This window comes from Oncorhynchus masou, chromosome 16 (assembly GCF_036934945.1).
Source record: "Oncorhynchus masou masou isolate Uvic2021 chromosome 16, UVic_Omas_1.1, whole genome shotgun sequence".
In the NCBI taxonomy this organism is placed as follows: domain Eukaryota; kingdom Metazoa; phylum Chordata; class Actinopteri; order Salmoniformes; family Salmonidae; genus Oncorhynchus; species Oncorhynchus masou.
The window spans coordinates 44,455,766-44,482,410 of NC_088227.1; positions in this window are offsets into that span (position 1 = coordinate 44,455,766).

Sequence of the window (26,645 nt, forward strand, 5' to 3'; positions counted from 1 at the left end):
GTGTGTGTGTGTGTGTGTGTGTGTGTGTGTGTGTGTGTGTGTGTGTGTGTGTGTGTGTGTGTGTGTGTGTGTGTGTGAGCATGGTACTGAGAAGTAAACAGGACTAAAGAGGAAAGTCCCCTTTATTGTCCTGTAGATCTCTTTCTCTCTCTGTTGAACACGGAAATGGACCACTGCCAGCGAGCAGGTGCTTCCTTACAACCTCTCCGACTATTTGACTGCATTTACAGATGATTATTAAGGGAACTACGATATGGACAAGGTCCAAACCGGGCCAATTGTCCAAACCCATCTCACCAACCTGTTGTTTGCAATATTATAATAGGGTTGCTCCTAAACATACCAGATCTGGGTTCAAATAATATTTAAAATATCACAATTACTTTCACATACATTTGAGGGAAGTATTCAGATACATTTTATTTGAAAAGACAAGTAGTTATATTTTAATGTATCTGGAAATACACTTGGAAAGTATTTGACAGTCTGAGTATGGCAGACAATTTTTACTATTGTTTTATTTTTTTAATTTGTTTTACAAATAACCATTCCAATACTTAAATAAAATTAGTTGTTTTGGGCTGTGGACAAAACTCAAATACACACACACACACATTTCATTTAAATGTTAAATACCAGATACTCAAATACACATGTATTTGAACTAAAATGGCAACTAGGGCAACTGCATCATCAAGCATAGTCTGTTTGTTAGGAGCAACATAAGCATTCAGCTACACCCCTATAACACCTGCTCACCAGTATATGTGACCAATGAACTTTTGATTTGTTTTTCCAAACGGCACCCTATTCTCTGCGTGAATGGAGCGTATAATTCCCTATTTTAAGGCACTTTTCTCTCTACGACCTTCTCTCTCGACCTTGAACTTAAGCACGATTAATAACATGCTCTTCACCTGCTATTCGTTCTGGGAGACCTAAGAAATGAAGGTGTTTCTACAGATATGTCGTATTCTGACCTATTGACTTATTTTATTATTGATTCCACCACCTTTATGTGAGAGGAAACCATGAATACGGCAGAGGTCCAAGTGTCGAAAAGGGCAATGTGTGTAGGCTGAGGTCCAAGTGTCGAAAAGGGCATTGTGTGTAGGCTGAGGTCCAAGTGTCGAAAAGGGCATTGTGTGTAGGCTGAGGTCCAAGTGTCGAAAAGGGCATTGTGTGTAGACTGAGGTCCAAGTGTGGAAAAGGGCATTGTGTGTAGGCTGAGGTCCAAGTGTCGAAAAGGGCATTGTGTGTAAAGATACAGGTGTCCTTCATAACTCAGTTGCTGGAGAGGAAGGAAACCGCCCTGGGATTTCACCATGAGGCCAATGGCTGTGATAGAACTGAGGATGGATCAACAACATTGTAGTTACTCCACAAAACAAAACTAAATGACAAAGTCAAAAGAAGGAAGCCTGTACAGAATATAAATATTCCAAAACACTCATCCTGTTTGCAACATGGCACCAAAGTAAAAATGCAAGAAGGCATTGTACATACTATACTGTGATGCAGACCAGGGGGACCTAGGTGACCGTCGTCAGTGCCACACGGTCCATCAGAGTGACACCTACTATTTATGACACATCCCCTCAGGTAGGGACCAATGGGATTACTCAGTAAGAGGCACATCCATCAGCCTTGTCCAATGGGGCGCCTTGCCTGTGGCAGTGGCTCGCTATAGGTCTGGAAGGAAGTCACTCGTCCACCGACCCACACTAACAGGACAGGGGAGACTTTTCACTAAACCTGAGAATAAGTACAGGCATGTCAAAGAAAGATGAATGTTCATTAAAACTGAGAACGTATATGAGAACGTTCAGACTCAAATTCCCCATTTGAACGTACAGCTAGATATAAATGGAGAAATAACTATATGTGTATACAGTAAGCCTTTTTAAACTTCCAACATCAGGGTGATCAAATTAAGATCCTACACCTGTACATAGTTCTATATGCTATGAGATTCCATAGTGCTACATGGTTCTATATACTCTGAGATTCCATAGTGTTACATGGTTCTATATACTCTGAGATTCCATAGTGTTACATGGTTCTATATACTATGAGATTCCATAGTGTTACATGGTCCTATATACTATGAGATTCCATAGTGTTGCATGGTTCTATATACTCTGAGATTCCATAGTGTTACATGGTTCTATATACTATGAGATTACATAGTGTTACATGGTTCTAAATACTCTGAGATTCCATAGTGTTACATGGTTCTATATACTATGAGATTCCATAGTGTTACATGGTTCTAAATACTCTGAGATTCCATAGTGTTACATGGTTCTATATACTATGAGATTCCATAGTGTTACATGGTCCTATATACTATGAGATTCCATAGTGTTGCATGGTTCTATATACATGGCTCTATATACATGGTTCTATATACATGGTTCTATAAACATGGTCCTATATACATGGTTCTATATACATGGTTCTATATACATGGTCCTATAGACATGATTCTATATACATGGTTCTATATACATGGTCCTATATACATGGTCCTATATCCATGGTTCTATATACATGGTTCTATATACATGGTCCTATATACATGGTTCTATATACATGGTTCTATATACATGGTTCTATATACATGGTCCTATATACATGGTTCTATATACATGTTTCTATATACATGGTCCTATATACATGGTCCTATATACATGGTTCTATATACATGGTTCTATATACATGGTCCTATATACATGGTTCTATATACATGTTTCTATATACATGGTCCTATATACATGGTTCTATATACATGGTTCTATATACATGGTTCTATATACATGGTCCTATATACATGGTTCTATATACATGGTTCTATATACATGGCTCTATATACATGGTTCTATATACCATTAGATTCCATAGTGTTACATGGTTCTATATACATGGTTCGATATACATGGCTCTATATACATGGTTCTATATACCATTAGATTCCATAGTGTTACATGGTTCTATATACATGGTTCTATACACATGGTTTTATATACATGGTCCTATATACATGGTTCTATATACATGGTTCTATATATATGGTTCTATATACATGGCTCTATATACCATTAGATTCCATAGTGTTACATGGTTATATATACATGGTTCTATATACATTGTTCTATATACATGGTTTTATATACATGGTCCTATATACATGGTTCTATATACATGGTTCTATATACATGGTTCTATATACATGGCTCTATATACCATTAGATTCCATAGTGTTACATGGTTCTATATACATGGTTCTATATACATGGTTCTATATACATGGTTTTATATACATGGTCCTATATACATGGTTCTATATACATGGCTCTATATACATGGTTCTATATACATGGCTCTATATACCATTAGATTCCATAGTGTTACATGGTTCTATATACATGGTTCTCTATACATGGTTCTATATACATGGTCCTATATACATGGTTCTATATACATGGTTCTATATACCATTAGATTCCATAGTGTTACATGGTTCTATATACATGGTTCTATATACATGGTTCTATATACATGGTCCTATATACATGGTTCTATATACATGGTTCTATATACATGGTTCTATATACATGGTCCTATATACATGGTTCTATATACATGGTTCAATATACATGGCTCTATATACATGGTTCTATATACCATTAGATTCCATAGTGTTACATGGTTCTATATACATGGTTCTATATACATGGTTTTATATACATGGTCCTATATACATGGTTCTATATACATGGTTCTATAAACATGGTTCTATATACATGGCTCTATATACCATTAGATTCCATAGTGTTACATGGTTATATATACATGGTTCTATATACATTGTTCTATATACATGGTTTTATATACATGGTCCTATATACATGTTTCTATATACATGGTTCTATATACATGGTTCTATATACATGGCTCTATATACCATTAGATTCCATAGTGTTACATGGTTCTATATACATGGTTCTATATACATGGTTCTATATACATGGTTCTATATACATGGTTCTATATACATGGCTCTATATACCATTAGATTCCATAGTGTTACATGGTTCTATATACATGGTTCTATATACATGGTTCTATATACATGGTCCTATATACATGGTTCTTTATACATGGTTCTATATACATGGTTCTATAAACATGGCTCTATATACCATTAGATTCCATAGTGTTACATGGTTCTATATACATGGTTCTATATACATGGTCCTATATACATGGTTCTATATACATGGCTCTATATACATGGTTCTATATACCATTAGATTCCATAGTGTTACATGGTTCTATATACCTGGTTCTATATAAATGGTTCTATATACATGGTCCTATATACATGGTTCTATATACATGGTTCTATATACATGGTTCTATATACATGGCTCTATATACCATTAGATTCCATAGTGTTACATGGTTCTATATACATGGTTCTATAGACATGGTCCTATATACATGGTTCTATATACATGGTTCTATATACATGGTCCTATATACATGATTCTATATACATGGTTCTATATACATGGTCCTATATACATGGTCCTATATACATGGTTCTATATACATGGTTCTATATACATGGTCCTATATACATGGTCCTATATGCATGGTTCTATATACATGGTTCTATATACATGGTCCTATATACATGGTTCTATATACCATTAGATTTCATAGTGTTACATGGTTCTATATACATGGTTCTATATACATGGTTCTATATACATGGTCCTATATACATGGTTCTATATACATGGTTCTATATACATGGTTCTATATACATGCTCTATATACCATTAGATTCCATAGTGTTACATGGTTCTATATACATGGTTCCATATACATGGCTCTATATACCATTAGATTCCATAGTGTTACATGGTTCTATATACATGGTTCTATATACATGATTCTATATACATGGTCTTATATACATGGTTCTATATACATGGCTCTATATACATGGCTCTATATACCATTAGATTCCATAGTGTTACATGGTTCTATATACCTGGTTCTATATACATGGTTCTATATACATGGCTCTATATACCATTAGATTCCATAGTGTTACATGGTTCTATATACATGGTTCTATATACATGGTTCTATATACATGGTCCTATATACATGGTTCTATATACATGGTTCTATATACATGGTTCTATATACATGGTCCTCTATACATGGTCCTATATACATGGTTCTATATACATGGCTCTATATACCATTAGATTCCATAGTGTTACATGGTTCTATATACATGGTTCTATATACATGGCTCTATATATCATTAGATTCCATAGTGTTACATGGTTCTATATACATGGTTCTATGTACATGGTTCTATATACATGGCTCTATATACCTTTAGATTCCATAGTGTTACATGGTTCTATATACATGGTTCTATGTACATTGTTCTATATACATGGTTCTATATACATGGTTCTATATACCATTAGATTCCATAGTGTTACATGGTTCTATATACATGGTTCTATATACATGGTTCTATATACCATTAGATTCCATAGTGTTACATGGTTCTATATACATGGTTCTCTATACATGGTTCTATATACATGGTCCTATATACATGGTTCTATATACATGGTTCTATATACCATTAGATTCCATAGTGTTACATGGTTCTATATACATGGTTCTATATACATGGTTCTATATACATGGTCCTATATACATGGTTCTATATACATGGTCCTATATACATGGTTCTATATACATGGTTCTATATACATGGTTCTATATACCATTAGATTCCATAGTGTTACATGGTTCTATATATATGGTTCTATATACATGGTTCTATATACCATTAGATTCCATAGTGTTACATGGTTCTATATACATGGTTCTATATACATGGTTCTATATACATGGTCCTATATACATGGTTCTATATACATGGTTCTATATACCATTAGATTCCATAGTGTTACATGGTTCTATATACATGGTTCTATATACATGGTCCTATATACATGGTTCTATATACATGGTCCTATATACATGGTTCTATATACATGGTTCTATATACATGGTTCTATATACCATTAGATTCCATAGTGTTACATTGATTGATGTGATATACAGTGATGTGATATAAGTCCATATTATTAATGGTTTACTGATTTTCACCTTGAAGGTTTTCTAGAAGGCCTCATTGATTGTGTCATGGATGTCATAGAGGGATGTACAGTATTGAATATTTGGAGTGTTTTGTAGCTGTGGGATCCTTTTCTCTTGAAAAATTATTCATAGGACAACAATAGGAAAACCATAGGACAACCATAGGCCAACCATAGAACAACCATACAACAACCATCGGTCAGCCGCAAGACAACCATTGGACAACCATAGAACAACCATCGGTCAGCCGCAAGACAACCATTGGACAACCATAGATCAACCATAGGTCAACCATTGGACAACCATAAATCAACCATAGGTCAACCATAGATCAACCATAGGCCAACCATAGGACAACCATAGATCAACCATAGGTCAACCATTGGACAACCATAAATCAACCATAGGTCAACCATAGATCAACCATAGGCCAACCATAGGACAACCATAGATCAACCATAGATCAACCATAGGCCAACCACAGATCAACCATAGGTCAACCATAGGCCAGCCGCAAGACAACCATAGGTCAACCATAGGCCAATCCATAGATCAACCATAGATCAACCATAGGCCAACCATAGTACAACCATAGATCAACCGCAAGACAACCATAGGACAAATAAGACAAATAAATGAAGTGAAAAGGACGAGAAATGAATGAATATTTGAATTAATTCATAAAAAATGAACCAATAAATCAATAAAGAAGGCCTTTTCTTAAATATATTTTATTTCATAAACCACATCAGTCCATGATTAACCATCATCAACTGTACAACTGAGAAAATATATTTTCATACAAGGATACATACAGTACAGAAGAAGACATGGGGAAACATTCAATAACTTAATTTGATACAAATGCTTTATAAAATATGTTATATTTATATTTTAACATATATAGATATATATATTGTGCCACTTGGTTTCTGATATCCTGTAGGTGCCGTGCCTTTTGGCTTTTCTACAATGGGAGAATCATGGACTCAGGGTGTTGTTGCTTCTCTAGGTTTTTCTTCATTTCTATCATGGACTCAGGGTGTTGTTGCTTCTCTAGGTTTTTCTTAATATCTATTTGACGCTGGTGTTCAGTCTTGTGCAGTGAATAAATGGAAAATGGTGGTATAGGAACCTTTCACTGATGTTAAATAAGAAGCATCTATGTTTTCGGTTTGTAGAATGCATCCAATGTGTGTATTTAATAGGTTCACACCTAAAGTGGCAATATATTATTTTAACCATAGAGTTATTCATGTCAGGGAGCATATACAAAGATCATCATCATCATCAAGATAATCAAATGGGCAACATTCTGGAATGGAGATGAAGTGACAAAAACAATCTGTGGGTCAACAACCTGTTTCCACTAAAAATACAAATAAAGTGATTGTAGTTTAAATGATTAAGTATTGTAGACTATCATCAAAGTGTCTGTTAAAATATTAGGTGCAATTCCATCTCGTAAAATACATATTATCCCAAACATATGATGTTCATTTGATCATTTAAACCACAGCAATCTGATTAAAATAAAACTTTAAATTAGATTAATTACATATAGTCAGCTAAAGACATATATTCTTTCTTTCTTTCATACATACATAAATACATTCATACATACATACATACATACATACATACATACATACATACATACATACATACTGTACATACATACTGTACATACATACACACACATACTATGCATACATACATACATACATACATACATACATACATACATACATACATACATACATACATAATGTACATACATACATAATGTACATACATACATACATACACACACATACTATGCATACATACATACATACATACATACATACATACATACATACATACATACATACATACATGCATGCATGCATGCATGCATACATACATACATACATACATACATACATACATACATACATACATACATACATACATACATACATACATACATACATACATACATACATACTGTACATACATACATACATACATACATACATACATACATACATACATACATACATACATACATACATAATGTAAATACATACATACATACACACACATACTATGCATACATAAATACATACATACATACATACTGTACAAACATACATACATACATACATACATGCATACATACATACATACATACATACATACATACATACATACATACATATATACTGTACATACATACATACTTACATACATACTGTACATACATACATACATACATACATACATACATACATACATACATACATACATACATACATACATACATACATACATACTGTTCATACATATATACTGTACATACATATATCATGTACATACATACATACATACATACATACATACATACATACATACATACATACATACATACATACATACATACATACATACATACATACTGTACAAACATACATACATACATACATACATACATACATACATACATACATACATACATACATACATACATACATACATACATACTGTACATACATACATACATACATACTGTACATACATACATACATACATACATACATACATACATACATACATACATACATAATGTAAATACATACATACATACACACACATACTATGCATACATAAATACATACATACATACATACTGTACAAACATACATACATACATACATACATACATACATACATACATACATACATACATACATATATACTGTACATACATACATACTTACATACATACTGTACATACATACATACATACATACATACATACATACATACATACATACATACATACATACATACTGTTCATACATATATACTGTACATACATATATCATGTACATACATACATACATACATACATACATACATACATACATACATACATACATACATACATACATACATACTGTACAAACATACATACATACATACATACATACATACATACATACATACATACATACATACATACATACATACATACATAATGTAAATACATACATACATACACACACATACTATGCATACATACATACATACATACTGTACAAACATACATACATACATACATACATACATACATACATACATACATACATACATACATACATACATACATACATACATACATAATGTAAATACATACATACATACACACACATACTATGCATACATACATACATACATACTGTACAAACATACATACATACATACATACATACATACATACATACATACATACATACATACATACATACATACATACATACATACTGTACATACATACTGTACATACATACATACATACATACATACATACATGTATACTGTACATACATACATACTTACATACATACTGTACATACTGTACATACATACATACATACATACATACATACATACATACATACATACATACATACATACATGTATACTGTACATACATACATACTTACATACATACTGTACATACATACATACATACATACATACATACATACTGTACATACATACTGTACATACATACATACATACATACATACATACATACATACATACATACATACATGTATACTGTACATACATACATACTTACATACATACTGTACATACATACATACATACATACATACATACATACATACATACATACATACATACATACATACATACATACATACATACTGTACATACATATATACTGTTCATACATATATACTGTACATACATATATAATGTACATACATACATACATACATACATACATACATACATACATACATACATACATACATACATACATACATACTGTACATACATACATACTTACATACATACTGTCCATACATACATACATACATACATACATACATACATACATACATACATACATACATACATACATACATACATACATACATACATACATACATACTGTACATACATACATACATACTGTACATACATACATACATACATACATACATACATACATACATACATACATACATACATATATACTGTACATATATACATACTTACATACATACTGTCCATACATACATACATACATACATACATACATACATACATACATACATACATACATACATGCATGCATACTGTACATACATACATACATACATACATACATACATACATACATACATACATACATACATACTGTACATACATACATACATACATACATACATACATACATACATACATACATACATACATACATACATACATACATACATACATACATACTGTACATACATACTGTACATACATATATACTGTGCATACATACATACCTACATACCTACATACATACATACATACATACATACATACATACATACATACATACATACATACATACATACATACTGTACATACATATATACTGTGCATACATACATACATACATACATACATACATACATACATACATACATACATACATACATACATACATACATACATACATGCATACTGTACATACATACATACATACATACATACATACATACATACATACATACATACATACATACATACATACATACATACATACTGTACATACATATATACTGTGCATACATACCTACATACATACATTCATACATACATACATACATACATACATACATACATACATACATACATACATACATACATACATACATGCATACTGTACATACATACATACATACATACATACATACATACATACATACATACATACATACATACATACATACATACATACTGTACATAAATACATTTGGAATGTATAGCTTCAAGCTACATGATATGCGTTCAAAGTCATAGACAGGCAACAAAGATAAGATAATAATAATATATATATATATATATATAATCCTGAAGTATCTTCAAAATATATTTATTGTGCTTGAGGTACTTCATATTGAATTCAGGTTTCACATAGACAGTACATAATATATATATAGCTATTTCTCCATTTGCAGTTAATTGAGAGTAGCTCCTTAGGGCCAAGGCTTTTACTAGTGGAGTAGAATAAAAACATTTATTTGAACAATTCATTATTCTATTCATTAAGTTAATATAGTTGATTAGTGCACTAAAACCACTCAAACGTAAACTCAGCAACAACAAAAAAGAAACGTCCTCTCACTGTCAACTACGTTCATTTTCAGCCAACTTAATTAACATGTGTAAATAATTGTATTAACATAACAAGATTCAACAACTGAAACATAAACTGAACAAGTTCCACAGACATGTGACTAACAGAAATGGAATAATGTGTCCCTGAACAAAGGGGGGGGGGTCAAAAGTAACAGTCAGTATCTGGTGTGGCCACCAGCTGCATTAGGTACTGCAGTGCATCTCCTCCTTATGGACTGCAGCAGATTTGCCAGTTCCTGCTGTGAGATGTTACCCAACTCTTCCAACAAGGCATCTGCAAGTTCCCGGACATTCCTGGGGGGAATGGCCCTAGCCCTCACCCTCTGATCCAACAGGTCCCAAACGTGCTCAATGGGATTGAGATCCGGGCTCTTCGCTGGCCATGGCAGAACACTGACATCCCTGTCTTACAGGATGAGCAGTATAGCTGGTGGCGTTGTCATGCTGGAGGGTCATGTCAAGATGAGCCTGCAGGAAGGGTACCACATGAGGGAGGAGGACGTCTTCCCTGTAAAGCACAGCGTTGAGATTGCCTGCAATGACAACAAGCTCAGTCCAATGATGCTGTGACACACTGCCCCAGATCACGACAGACCCTCCACCTCCAAATCGATCCCGCTCCAGAGTACAGGCCTCGGTGTAACGCTCATCCCTTCGTGAATCCGACCATCACCCCTGGTGAGACAAAACCGCGACTTACCAGTGAAGAGCACTTTTAGCCAGTCCTGTCTGGTTCAGCGACGGTGGGTTTGTGCCCATAGGCAACCTTGTTTCCAGTGATGTCTGGTGAGGACCTGCCTTACAACAGGCCTACAAGCCCTCAGTCCAGCCATTCTCAGCCCATTGTGGACAGTCTGAGTACTGATTGAGGGATTGTGCGTTCCTGGTGTAACTCAGGCAGTTGTTGTTGCCATCCTGTACCTGTCCCGCAGGTGTACCGATCCTGTGCAGGTGTTGTTACACGTGGTCTGCCACTGCGAAGACAATCAGCTATCCTTCCTGTCTCCCTGTAGCGCTCTCTTAGGCGTCTCACAGTATGGGCATTGCAATTAATTGCCCTGGCCACATCTGCAGTCCTCATGCCTCCTTGCAGCATGCCTAAGGCACGTTCACGCAGATGAGCAGGGACCCTGGGAATCTTTCTGTTGGTGTTTTTCAGAGTCAGTAGGAAGGCCTCTTTAGTGTCCTAAGTTTTCATAACTGTGACCTTAATTTCCTACCGTCGTAAGCTGTTAGTGTCTTAACGACCGTTCCACAGGTGCATGTTCATTAATTGTTTATGGTTAATTGAACAAGCATGGGAAACCGTGTTAAAATGCTTTACAATGAAGATCTGTGAAGTAATTTGGATTTTTACAAATTATCTTTGAAAGACAGGGTCCTGAAAAAGGGACGTTTAATTTTTTTGCTGAGTTTAGTTTATATAAAATAAATAATATAAACAAGTTTCGATATTCTTCCAGAAAAATATAGATTTTCTGTTCTAAGAAAATAACAGAGAATTCGAATAATTTCAGTTTGCATATTTCAAGTTTTAAAAGATTCCTTTTTTGTGACATAACTTTCTTGTGCAATGTGACGTGTGCAAATCACAGTAGTAGTTCTGAAATAAAGTGCTTTGATCATTATTTAATCAAGTGACGGATCATTATCAACAATGCTATCATCCCTTTCGAAACAAGACGTTTTTCTGCCAACTTTACCATACGGGCAACTTTTTTTTCAGCTTTTCCATAAAGGTCATTGCCGATATCGAAGCCAAAACTTTTATTTGCTCCTCACGACCCAGTAATAATTTTGTTAAATTCTGCCTACTGCTTAGTATGAAATGTAGCCTTAATGCTGAGGTGATATTGGCACGCACTACGCTCTAAAACGTTTGATAGTTGCAGGCAGTGAACGTTACCCATCCTAACCTTGGCAAGGCATGTCACTTCAACCATCTCTTCTCATAGCAGTGAACGTTACCCATCCTAACCTTTGCAAGGCATGTCACTTCAACCATCTCTTCTCATAGCCCACCACTAAGCATGCACTGTTTTCTTACCCACTACTGGATGGATTCATAAAATAATTACTGTGGTGATAAATCTCACTGAATGACCAAAATAATGGAATGAAGTAGGCTAAATCAATAGAAAGGCGTGTATCAAATTGTTGCTAAATCTCCCAAAGTCATCCAATCCTTATAATACATTTATAGGAACTTGCGTCAGGCTGCGTGTGGTTAACTAGATACAATGCATTTGACTTGTCTCTCTTGATTGGTTTGTTTAAATCCTTGACATTCCAGGAAGAAAATGTAAGCCCCGCCCTCCTCTCGTTTGTAGTTCCTATGGTGGCCTGCATAACGGGCAACTCAATAAAAAAGTATGAAAGCTCACTAAACCATCAAGAGCAGTAAGCCCCGCCCTCCTCCATACAGTGCCTTCGGAAAGTATTCAGACCCCTTGAATTTTCTACATTTTGTTATGTTACGCTCTTATTCTAAAATGGATTAAATCATTTTTTCCCCTCATCAATCTACACACAATACCCCATAATGACAAAGCAAAAACGGGTTTTTAGATTTTTTTGGCAAATGTATTAAAAATGAAAAAATGAAATATCACATTTACATAAGTATTCAGACCCTTTACTCAGTACTTTGTTGAAGGCTTGGTTTTTGCTCTGACATGTACTGTTGCAAAGGACCTGAATAATTATTTAAATAGAGTTTTTAATTTGTAATAAATGTACAACCATTTCTAAAAACCTGTTTTCGCTTTGTCATTATGGGGTATTGTGTGTTGATTGATGAGGATATTTTTTTAAATAAATTTTTGAATAAGGCTGTAATGTCACAAAATGTGGAGAAACGTCAAGGGGTCTGAATACCTTCCGAATGCGCTGTAATGAATTACTAATGCACCGTTTTGATTGGGACAGTGCCAACACATTGCTTTGAGACATGCGTTGGGACTCGTCTTGATAAATCAGTCAATGTCAGATTTGTGTTTTCACTGAATCTCTGTTTGGATATTGGTTCGGCTACAATTAGGCTGGAGAAATGTTAGCTAAATTGAGGTGAGTGATGCTCATGATCCTCTAGTCTAGCTGACTGATTTATTAGGACATTTAGTCTAGTTGGTTGATTTATCAGAACATTTAGTCTAGTTGGTTGATTTATCAGGACATTTAGTCTAGTTGGCTGATTTATCAGAATATTTAGTCTAGTTGGCTGATTTATCAGAACATTTAGTCTAGTTGGTTGATTTATCAGAATATTTAGTCTAGTTGGCTGATTTATCAGAACATTTAGTCTAGTTGGCTGATTTATCAGAACATTTAGTCTAGTTGGCTGATTTATCACTCACTCTAGGCCCCTAGTAGCCTTACACCCAAACAAAAGCCTGTTACTTCACTGACTTGTATCGATCAATGTGATCTGGTTGATTTTCTGGCTGGGCAAATAAGTGGGGGTATAGCTCATCTATCCTTGATCTACATTTAGCATCTAATAATGTCGCCTTAATCAAGAGTAGACCTGTTACCTTGCTCGATCGCCTAAAGCCTATACGCTTTTAGAGTTGTGAAATATGAACATGAGACTCACATTGCTTTTGAAGATAGGTATGCTATTATTTTCTATTGGTATCATGATGCAGATACTCTCAAGGTAAGCCCCTACGCCCCCTAACGTGGAGTAGGGAAGAGACGTGGAACAAAAAGGATCGGGCTCTGCTTCAAAATATCACTTATTTTACCCATGACTCAAGTTGTGTGGGGGTAAATATTATTATTATTTTATTCTGTTATATTCCATTACATTCTTAACATAAAATGTGTGTGTGTGTTGACTGTGATCAGATACGTGTGTCTTTAATTAACAAAATAATGAACTATTGATTTCATTCATTTGGAGGTAATTCAACTCAAAATATGCTTTTTTAAAAGTTATTAATCATATGATATTTCTTAGTACCTACCTGAACGAATGAATAATGGATTTCTTTTTGATGGTGTATTTTCAATGGATTTAATAAAATAACCACCCACATCTGCACTACCACTACCACCACTCATCACCGGCATTGCACACAGGAGGCATAAAAGGCATATGCAGGCAAGAACGTGGTACAAATGGGGGGTTATTTAAACATTGGCCAACTTTCTTTTCACAAGCAACATACCGTAAATTTAGGGAAGTTTTAGAAATCAAGATCATCTTGATCAATATCACTCTCTTTGGCCTTGCTTGACTTGACAGATCTTGCCGGAGACTTCTTTGGAGTCATCTTCTTTGGGGAGACGACTTGTCGCTCGAGAACCTGGCTGACTCTGTGACTTCTGACACTCTGCTCTCGTTCTCTGTGTCCATGAGGTACATCTGCCTTCTCTTCACAGGGAGACGGTGGCCCGAGCCCATCTCCGACCCTGTCTGTGAACTCTTCTCGCTTGTTGGACTCTCTCTCTGCCTCTTCGTCCAGGATTTCGTCCAGCGAGCCTGGTTGGGATTCCATGGAAGATTTGGTTGGCTGGCTATGTAGGCTTGTCTCAGATGTCCCAGAAGGTCCGTTGCCATCACCGTCGTCTTCAGACTGTCCTTTGCTTGTGACATCATCCACCTCATCGGCTGGCTCTTCCTCAGGAGCAGCATAGTTATCAGCCGTATCCTCATCTTCCTCCTGTTCCTCCTCATCTTCCTCCTGTTCCTCCTCAGCTTCCACTTCAGCTTCCTCCTCCCCTTTCTTCTTCAGCTCCTCAACTGGAGTCTCTTTAACTGGGGTATCCTCAACGTCCTGCTCCTCTTCAGCTTCCTCTTCCACCTCCGCCTCCTCCTCAGCTTCTGCCTGCTCCTCCTCAGCTCCATTTCCTGCTCCTTCATCTTCAGCTGCCTCTGCTTCGGCAGTCTCTTCTTCGTCTGCTGTTACAGGTTCTGCCGACTCTTCTCCTGCGTTTTCAGTTTCATCTTCTCCTGTTTCATCTCTGGCCGTCTGCTCTTCTCCCTCAGCTGTCTCAGCTTCAGCACTCTCTTCCTCTCCTGCTGATTCGTCATCAGCAGTCTCTTCCTCTCCTGCTGATTCGTCATCAGCAGTCTCTTCCCCTGCAGTTTCAGCTTGTGCTGTTTCTTCTTCTGCAGTTTCAGCTTGTGCTGTTTCTTCTTCTGCAGTTTCAGCTTGTGCTGTTTCTTCTTCTGCAGTTTCAGCTTGTGCTGTTTCTTCTTCTGCAGTTTCAGCTAGTGCTGTTTCTTCTTCTGCAGTTTCAGCTAGTGCTGTTTCTTCTTCTGCAGTTTCAGCTAGTGCCGACTCATCATCGGTTATTTTAACTCCATCTTCCTCCTCTCCTGTAGTTTCATCTTGAGCTGTCTCTTCTTCTTCTGCTGCTTCTTCTGTTTCTTCATCAGCTGTCTCTACTTCAGCAGTGTCTTCTTCTCCTGCTGTTTCGTCATCAGCTGCTGTCTCTGCTTCAGAAGTTTCTTCTTCTCCTGCTTCCTCTTCTACTGTCTCAGCTTCTGCTGTTTCTGCTTTAGCTTCCTCCTCTTCTTCTACTGCTTCATCATCTGGAGTTTCTGTGTCAACAGTTTCTTCATCTTCAGCAATATCAGCTTCCTCTTCTTCTCCTGCTTCATCTTTCGCTGTCTCTTCTACTGCTGCCTCAGCTTCATCAGCCATTTCATCATCCTGTTCATCATCCTCCTGTTCTTGTGATTCATCCGCCTCTTTCTTAGCCCCGTTGATAACGTTTCCAACAAGAGTTTCCGCTGCTTTTGCTTCATCTATACCTCCAGTCTCATCTGTAACATCGACTTCTTGTATCTGTGGAGGATTGTCCTTTTTCAACTGGAGAATTGACTTTAAATCAAATGCATTTATAATACTAGTTTTCACTACTGTGGCTTCATCCGTAGTTTCAGTGTCGTCGGTTGCATCAACTGCTTGTGTCTTTGGAGTAGGGTTCTTTTTCAACTGGAGGATTGACTTTAGATCAAATGCATGTATAATACTAGTTTTCACTTCATCCGTAGTTTCAGTGTCGTCGGTTGCATCAACTGCTTGTGTCTTTGAAGTAGGGTTCTTTTTCAACTGGAGGATTGACTTTAGATCAAAAGCCATCATGACTGGCGCAATATGCAAAACTTCTGCAGGAAGCAGTGGTCCTAATTCCAGTTTCTTTTTTATACATGTTTCACAAGGGCAATATTCATCATCACTCCGTTGGTCGCTGAAAGAAGTCCCGGTTGCATCGTCGCTTTTCTCATCTCGGTCAGTAGACTGTTTGAGCTTCAGTCTTCTTCTCCTCGTCTCGGTTTGCGCACCTGATTCTCGTGACAATTCTTGTTTGGGTGGCCTTGGTCTTCCACCTCGACCGTGGATCTTCCTTAGTTCTCTGTCAATGCTTAATTGTATCCTGCTATGCACATCGTCTTTCAGTTCGGCTATCATGGCATCGAGATGTTCGCTGTCGTCCAAATTCCAGCGAACCTTGAACTCTGCCATGGCATCCACATAATGTGTCATGAACTGCTTCTCTAGTTTGTTCAGTAACTTCAAGACCCAGACAGGATCAGGATCTAGGGAAACCTTTTTGGCTAGTTGTGCCCTTTGGACAGATGGAGGAGAGCCAGAGGTTGTGTCCTCTTGAGGGTCTGAGCTCTTGTTGGAAGACGGGGGTGTTTCTGGTAATTCTCTCACACTTTCATGTCTAATGGTGTCATCAGACGCTGGGACATCTTCGTCTTTTTGTTTCTCTTTCTCCACTGCTGTTCTTCCTTCTCCTTCTCCTTCCTCTGTGGTCCATTGACTGGCTACGTACGGGGTAGCTGGATCAGACATGGGGATTGAGGACTCTGGGCTTTCCTGTTCCTCTGCAGTTTTGTCAACTTCTTGTACTCTCAGCAATGCTTCCCCCTCTGCGTTCGGTGCCTGAGTCAAACCACCTGAGCCTGTTGAGCCACTGCTGACGTCCACCCCAGAGGAGGACCTTGCTTTGGTGTCACCGTCCACAGAGTGTTGATCACAGCCATTCTGCTGTTGCTTTCCACCTTCTGCTGGGTCACTCAACCAGAGGGACTGGAGGATGTTCATTAGCTCTCTGTACCTTGTGTCCTTGGCATTTGCATCGTCGTTGGGATCAAAGTCTATCAACTGTAGCTTTGCGAGGCAATCCAGGAGACCTCTGGCTGAGGTGCTCAGTTTACGTCCGTACACCGGGGAAAATTCAGGTAAGCTGTGACACCGGCCAAGCTTGGGACTCAACAGTACTTTCATCACCTGCACTGAGGAGTGAAAGCTCTTTGATATGTCCTCCTGTGGAGCTGTGCCCTCTGGTGGGGTCTCAGGTGGGGTCTCTGCTGGCTCCTCACCATCAGCCACATGGTTGGCTGCTGTCTCTTTAGGCTCTTCCTTTTCTTTTTGAGTCTCACACACAGAGGTGACATTGTTCTCTTCAGTCCCATTCGTTTTTTCCTTTGGCGTCAGCTCCGGTGAATGGCCTCTGTCACTGAATTCGTCCCCAATGTCGTACATCGCACTGTTGGATGGTATTTTCTTAAGCCACTCATTCACCACCTCTGTCGGAGAGGCGTTAGGTAGATTGGAGGGAACCAGCTCAGAGAATTCTCCTTCCGGCAACTTTAGGGAGGAACTGCGAGAGGAAACCCCTTTCCTCTGTTTGCACTTGCCACTCTTGTCACTTTTGTTGTCACTGACATTCCTGTCTATTGCTTCTGAGGGACCATCACATAAGATGTTAGAGCTCTCCTTCTGAGGATCAACTGTGTGTAACTTGTTACTGTCACTCGAAAAACCAAGTAGAATAACAGGTTGTTTAATTTTTCTAGGGGTTGGAGGGCAGTGTGGTAGAGTAGGAGTGAGATGAATCTCTGACGCAATAGAGTTAGGTCTGGGAGTGTCTACATGATCTCTGATGGCAGTCTTTGATCTGTTTGTCTTCGTTGAAATATCACTCCCTTTGTCGCTTTTGGCGTCATCCGTATTGTTTTTGTCTTTTTGTCCTTTCACTTGCAGGTGGGACGACACATTGGACATCTTGCTTTTAGATCTCTCAGTCACTTCAGCAGTTATATTATCTTTGTTTGAGTTACAAGACATACATGTGTCTGATGTGTGGATCCTGTCTGATGCATGGGACTTGGCAGATGCGTGGGTTCCAGCTGATCTTGGAGACTTAGCCGACACAGCACTTGTTGCTTTTTCCACATCATGTTCCTCTACCTGCTCTGCAGCCTTTTCTTCAGCAGCAACTTCAGAAACTTTGGACTTCCTTGATCTTGCAGATACATGTGATTTAGCTGATAGAGTGCTGGATGCTCGCTCCTCTGTTCCATGGTCAGGTTTCTTAGATCTTTCTGAGATATTTGATTTCGCAGACATAGCGCTCGGTGCTCTCTCCTTCGTTTTCTCTTTTGAGGCTGCTGTTTCCTCAGCAGAAGCTTCAGAAAATTTGGATTTCCCAGATTTTGCAGAGACATTGGACTTAGCAGATATAGCTCTAGCTGTTCTCTCGGTTTGATCCTTTTTTTCAGCAGGGACTTCAGACACTGTTGAATTCCTGGATCTTGCAGAGATATTAGCGCTCGGTGCACTCACTTCAGTTTCTTCTACCTCTTCTGAATTTTCCTCAGCTGGAAATCCAGAAGCTTTAGATTTTATAGATCTAGCTGAAGCATTTGACATGGCTGACTTAGCTGACATCGTACTAGCTGCTCGCTCCTCCTCTGCAGCAAGATCATCTGAAAAGTCGTATTTCTTGTGTCTTGCTGACATATTGTACTTAGCAGACATAGCACTGGATGCTCTCTCGGGTTCTTGAAGACAAAATTCAGAATCCTTGGACCTCTTTGATCTTGCAGGAACATTAGACTTAGCTGACTTAGCAGACATAGCACTGGGAGCTCTCTCCTTAGCGACCTCCACTTCCTCTTCTGCGTTATCATCAGCTGAAGCTAGAGTTTCCTTCTCAGGTTCAGCAGGAGCTTCAGACTTAGCAGACATGGCACTAGGTGCTCTCTCAGTTTCTTCTACTTCTTCTGCATTTTCCTCAGCTGGGAATCCAGAAGCTTTAGATTTTATAGATCTAGCTGAAGAATTTGACATGGCTGACATCGTACGAGCTGCTCGCTCCTCCTCGGCAGAAGGATCATCTGAAAAGTCATATTTCTTGTGTCTTGCTGACATATTGTACTTAGCAGACATAGCACTGGATGCTCTCTCAGGTTCTTGAAGACAAAATTCAGAATCCTTGGACTTCTTTGATCTTGCAGGAACATTAGACTTAGCTGACTTAGCAGACATGGCACTGGATGCTCTCTCAGGTTCTTGAAGACAAAATTCAGAATCCTTGGACTTCTTTGATCTTGCAGGAACATTAGACTTAGCTGACTTAGCAGACATGGCACTGGGTGCTCTCTCAGGTTCTTGAAGACAAAATTCAGAATCCTTGGACTTCTTTGATCTTGCAGGAACATTAGACTTAGCTGACTTAGCAGACATGGCACTGGGTGTTCTCTCTTCAATTTCTGTCAATTCCTCAACTCCATTTTCCTCAGCAGGAATTTCTGAAGCTTTAGATTTATTGGATCTTGCAGAGACATTGGACATAGCTGACATAGCGCTCGGTGCTCTCTCTTCAGTTTCCCCTACTTCACATTCGATGGTTTCTCCAGCAGGAACTTCTGAAGCCTCCACTTCCACTTCAGGAGGAACTTCTAGAGCTTTAGATTTTGCCGATCTTGCAGAAACATTGGATTTTTGGGATCTTGATGAAACATTGGACTTAGCAGACATAGCACTGGGAGCTCTCTCCTTAGCGACCTCCACTTCCTCTTCTGCGTTATCATCAGCTGAAGCTAGAGTTTCCTTCTCAGGTTCAGCAGGAGCTTCAGACTTAGCAGACACGGCACTAGGTGCTCTCTCAGTTTCTTCTACTTCTTCTGCATTTTCCTCAGCTGGAAATCCAGAAGCTTTAGATTTTATAGATCTTGCTGAAGAATTTGACATGGCTGACATCGTACGAGCTGCTCGCTCCTCCTCTGCAGAAGGATCATCTGAAAAGTCATATTTCTTGTGTCTTGCTGACATATTGTACTTAGCAGACATAGCACTGGATGCCCTCTCGGGTTCTTGAAGACAAAATTCAGAATCCTTGGACCTCTTTGATCTTGCAGGAACATTAGACTTAGCTGACTTAGCAGACATGGCACTGGGTGTTCTCTCTTCAATTGGATTATCTCCTTCAGCAGGAACTTCAGAAGCTCTGGATTTCTTGGATCTTGCAGGAACATTAGACTTAGTTGACTTAGCAGACATAGCGCTCGGTGCTCTTTCCTCACCTTCTACTTTTTCTTTTGAGGTTTCCTCAGCAGGAACTTCTGAAGCCTCTACTTCCACTTCAAGAGGAACTCCAGAAGCTTTTGATTTTGTCGATCTTGCTGAAACATTGGACTTAGCTGACATAGAACTAGCTGCTCTCTCCTCTTCTGCAGCAGGATCATCTGAAAAGTCGTATTTCTTGTGTCTTGCTGACATATTGTACTTAGCAGACATAGCACTGGATGCCCTCTCGGGTTCTTGAAGACAAAATTCAGAATCCTTGGACCTCTTTGATCTTGCAGGAACATTAGACTTAGCTGACTTAGCAGACATGGCACTGGGTGTTCTCTCTTCAATTGGATCCTCTCCTTCAGCAGGAACTTCAGAAGCTCTGGATTTCTTGGATCTTGCAGGAACATTAGACTTAGTTGACTTAGCAGACATAGCGCTCGGTGCTCTTTCCTCACCTTCTACTTTTTCTTTTGAGGTTTCCTCAGCAGGAACTTCTGAAGACTCTACTTCCACTTCAAGAGGAACTCCAGAAGCTTTTGATTTTGTCGATCTTGCTGAAACATTGGACTTAGCTGACATAGAACTAGCTGCTCTCTCCTCTTCTGCAGCAGGATCATCTGAAAAGTCGTATTTCTTGTGTCTTGCTGACATATTGTACTTAGCAGACATAGCACTGGATACTCTCTCGGGTTCTTGAAGACAACATTCAGAATCCTTGGACCTCTTTGATCTTGCAGAAACATTAGACTTAGCTGACTTAGCAGACATGGCACTGGGTGTTCTCTCTTCAATTTCTGTCAATTCCTCGTCTTCATTTTCCTCAGAAGGAACTTCCAAAGCTTTGGATTTAGTTGACATAGCACTAGGAGCACGATCCTCTGTTTCCTCTGCTTCTGTGTCTTCTTCCGGTATAAATTCTGCTTTTTGTTCTACCTCCTCTCCTGCATTTTCTTCAGTTTTTCCTTCAGCAGGAGCTTCTGACATTGCACTAGCTGCTCTCTCAGCTTCTTTCACTACTGCATTGTCTTCAGCATTGGAAACATTGAACTCAGCAGACATAGCACTAGATGGTCTCATGTCAGTTTGATCCTCTTCTCCATCAGAAACATTGTATTTCTTGTATCTCGATGACCGGTTGTACTTAGAAGACATAGCGCTGGATGTTCTCTCAGTGTCTTCTCCAACACAAATTTGAGAAATCTTGGTCTTTTTTGATCTGGTAGACACATTGGACTTAGCAGACATGGCACTCGGTGCTCTCTCCTCAGCTTCTTCTTTCTGTTTTACATTTTCCTCAGGTGGATCATCAGAAACATTAACTGACAAAGCACTTGAAGTTGTTTTTGCGTCTTCTTCTGGTGTAACGTTTTCTTCAGCTGCCACTTCTGACATTTTGGACTGACATCTTGTTGAGACCTTTGATTGAACTGACATGGCACTTGAGGATCTTTTGTCTGTTTGATGTTGCTGTACTTCTACATCTTCTACAGCTGAAACATTGGACTTCCTTGACTTTGCTGAAGCATTGGATTTGACTGACATGGCACTTGATGACCACTCTCCCTTCTCCTCCTGAACTCTCGAATACCCAATTTTGGACCTCTTGGATCTGGTAGAGACATTTGATTTGACAGACAGTGAGCTCATTGCCCTCTCCTCTGGTTTGTTGTGTTTGGTTTCAGTGATCTCCGAAGGGATCCCTTCTTGACCCGTTTCCTTTTCAATTGCAGTCTTAGCATTTCCGTCATCAGCGTCCGTAGAATCTCCAGCTACATCAGATGCTTCACATTTACAGTTGTTTGATATTTGGTCATCTTGTCCATTTGCTGGTGCTGGAGACATAGCCTTCGCTGACTCAGAGTGTACAGAATATGCCTTACTGCTAGGAGGCCTGGGAGATAAATGTTGCATTGGTGTTGCTGCTGTGTTCAAAACAGCACTTCTGGTGGGCTCCTCCTCCTCCTCCTCTTCGGCGTTACTATTCTGGGAACACGAACACGCTCTCGAAGCACTTGGTGGAAGGTCGTCGTCCTCATCATCCTGGTCTTCCCTGAGCGATGCCAGGATCTGAGAGGAAAGACTAACAGCAGACACAGGTCGCTCGTCTTCCTCCGCATCAATGATCTTGACGCTGACCTCGCTCTGAGACTCCTTAGAAGGAGCAGAGGAAGAACTATCAGCCATAGCCTCGTCGATATCCGATGCCTGGGTTGTAATGTCATTGCTCTCGCTCTTGCCAAGAATCTCGCTCTTATCCTGGGTGGAAGCCCTACTCTTACACTTGCCGGACGTCGTAGTCAAGCTCATCTCGCTCCTGCTGCAGCCGCGGCTGATGGTGCAGTACTCCACAGTGGTGTCGCCCCCTTCCTCCACAGTCTGTTGGAAGCAAGCAGCCTTCTCCACCATGTACTCGGTGATCTCCTCACTGGACATGGTCTCCACGGATCCTTCTTTACGTACAACGGTGTGTGAGGAGGCACTGGAGCTGGAGGAGGTGACGTGGCGGACAGTCCTCTGCCCCCCCGCAATATGGGTCTTCCTGATCTCATAGTCCTGGCAGTGGCCACAGCAGTGCTGACAGTGAGGGACGTCCAGATGCCTCTGGTGCAGTTTGGTGATGTAGGCATCGTCAGCCTCGCCTGGTGAAAGGGGCTCCGTCTCTGAACAGCTTTCCACACTACCTTGCTGAACAAAGCAGTTGTCGTGGTATCCTTGGAGGTATTCGTTGGTCGTTCCTACCGACTTCTTTATTTCTGTGGACCAATGTAGGATCTCGTCGTTCAGTAGTCGGAAACGAACTTTCATTTCCATTGACAAGCTGCCATCTTTGTTGACTAGCACCCTTTTCTCAATGTCGTCATCCATCAAGCCTTCACGACCAACATGGGCCGGGGATGTAGAGTTGATTGGTGGGAGTGATTTGTCAGATGATATGGAGTGCCTTGCTGACTGGTTGGATTCAGATCTCGGGTGGATGACGCTTTTCGTTGTCTCAAGTCCTAAGCTGCCTGTATTAGTGAAAAGGAGAGACAAACAAATGATCAGTTAAGTTGATAAGAAGATTGACACTGACAATATTTTTTTTATTTTGATCATTTAAAAAAGTTTCAACAAGTTCAATAACTTTCTTTTACAAGAATTATCAGATTCTTTTGTTGAAGATTGATGATGATATTGATATCTATGATGACCATGATACTGACAGTTCCAATCAAGATGTTTTGCGTAACACAGTAGTAGAATTGATCAAAAATGTCTTGTAATGACAGATGTTGAGTTATATTTATACCAGTTTTCCCTGATTCCTGTCCTTCACTGGCTGAAAGAAACTTTGGACTCAGTCGTGGAAGTTTGGCATCTGAGTTTTTCCGGAAGTTCTCCAGAAGGACGGTGTGGGAGGGCTCATGGCCCACACAAATCAACACACTGGGGCACAGCAAGAGACTCTGAACACTGTCGATCTGAGGAACACACAGATAGATAGGTGAGAAGAATGTTTCCGGAAAAATTCCTAGATGAGGAAACGGACAAAGAGAGAGTTAGTCAAAATCAGTTGTGATTTAAACTAAGATTGGTAGGTCTCTCTTGCAAGAAATGTTTTATCTCAATGCGACAAACCCTGAATAATGTTGAAGAGTTGAAGAATTATAACGTGTTAAAAGGATGCCTGATGATGATTAAGACCAAACAAATGGAATGGATATGGATTCAAAGTCGTTATGGATTACAGTCATCAACAACATGAAGATGTTAATGAGTTCAGGAAATATAAACATCTGCCATCTTAACTTTCCCACGCTAACATTAAGGCTAATCATTAAAACAGCATCACCTCCTTTACCTCCTGCTCCTGTTCCCACCCAAAGCCCCTCTGATATGATTAGCTTGAGTTAATTAGCCTACCATGAGAGGAAGTCTGATATAGAAAATATGTTTTAGGCTGACTTGCCTCCATAAGACTGTAGCCCTTTCCTGGAGTCAGTGACCAAAAGCGCTCCTTCTTTGACCTCATGGGGTGGAATGTTATTCATATTTTTCTTAATTTCATAATTAATTTGAGATTATTTATTAAAAACAGACAAAAAATCTGGTGTTTCTATGTCAAACAGGTTTGTTATATTTCAGTCTTCTGTGATTTATATAAAAGTGTAATATTGGGATGCAAACTCAAAATGGGACAAATGTCAACTCTATATCTGACATGTTTACATGTGTCTTCTTCTTCTCTAAGTCCATGTGTATGAGGTGTAGGTTTGTAGGTTTGTTTACCAATAATCTCTCTGTGGTGCATTTCCCCCCCTATGTAAACGCGTTGGGCATCTGTAAAAGCATTATATAAATTCAAACAATTATTTAACTGAAAGCAGTCAAATATAACGCGACTGTTGAAAAAAAAAAATGTTTTCCATCTACCTAAATGGTTACAATAAAACATAAAAAAATAAAAATATCTGTTCATTATTTCATGTCATGCAAACAAGTGGATTTGTTTCACCGGACAGAGCTTCTATTGTCAACAAGTGGATTTGTTTCACCGGACAGAGCTTCTATTGTCAACAAGTGGATTTGTTTCACCGGACAGAGCTTCTATTGTCAACAAGTGGATTTGTTTCACCGGACAGAGCTTCTATTGTCAACAAGTGGATTTGTTTCACCGGACAGAGCTTCTATTGTCAACAAGTGGATTTGTTTCACCGGACAGAGCTCTTATTGTCAACAAGTGGATTTGTTTCACCGGACAGAGCTTCTATTGTCAACAAGTGGATTTGTTTCACCGGACAGAGCTTCTATTGTCAACAAGTGGATTTGTTTCACCGGACAGAGCTTCTATTGTCAACAAGTGGATTTGTTTCACCGGACAGAGCTCTTATTGTCAACAAGTGGATTTGTTTCACCGGA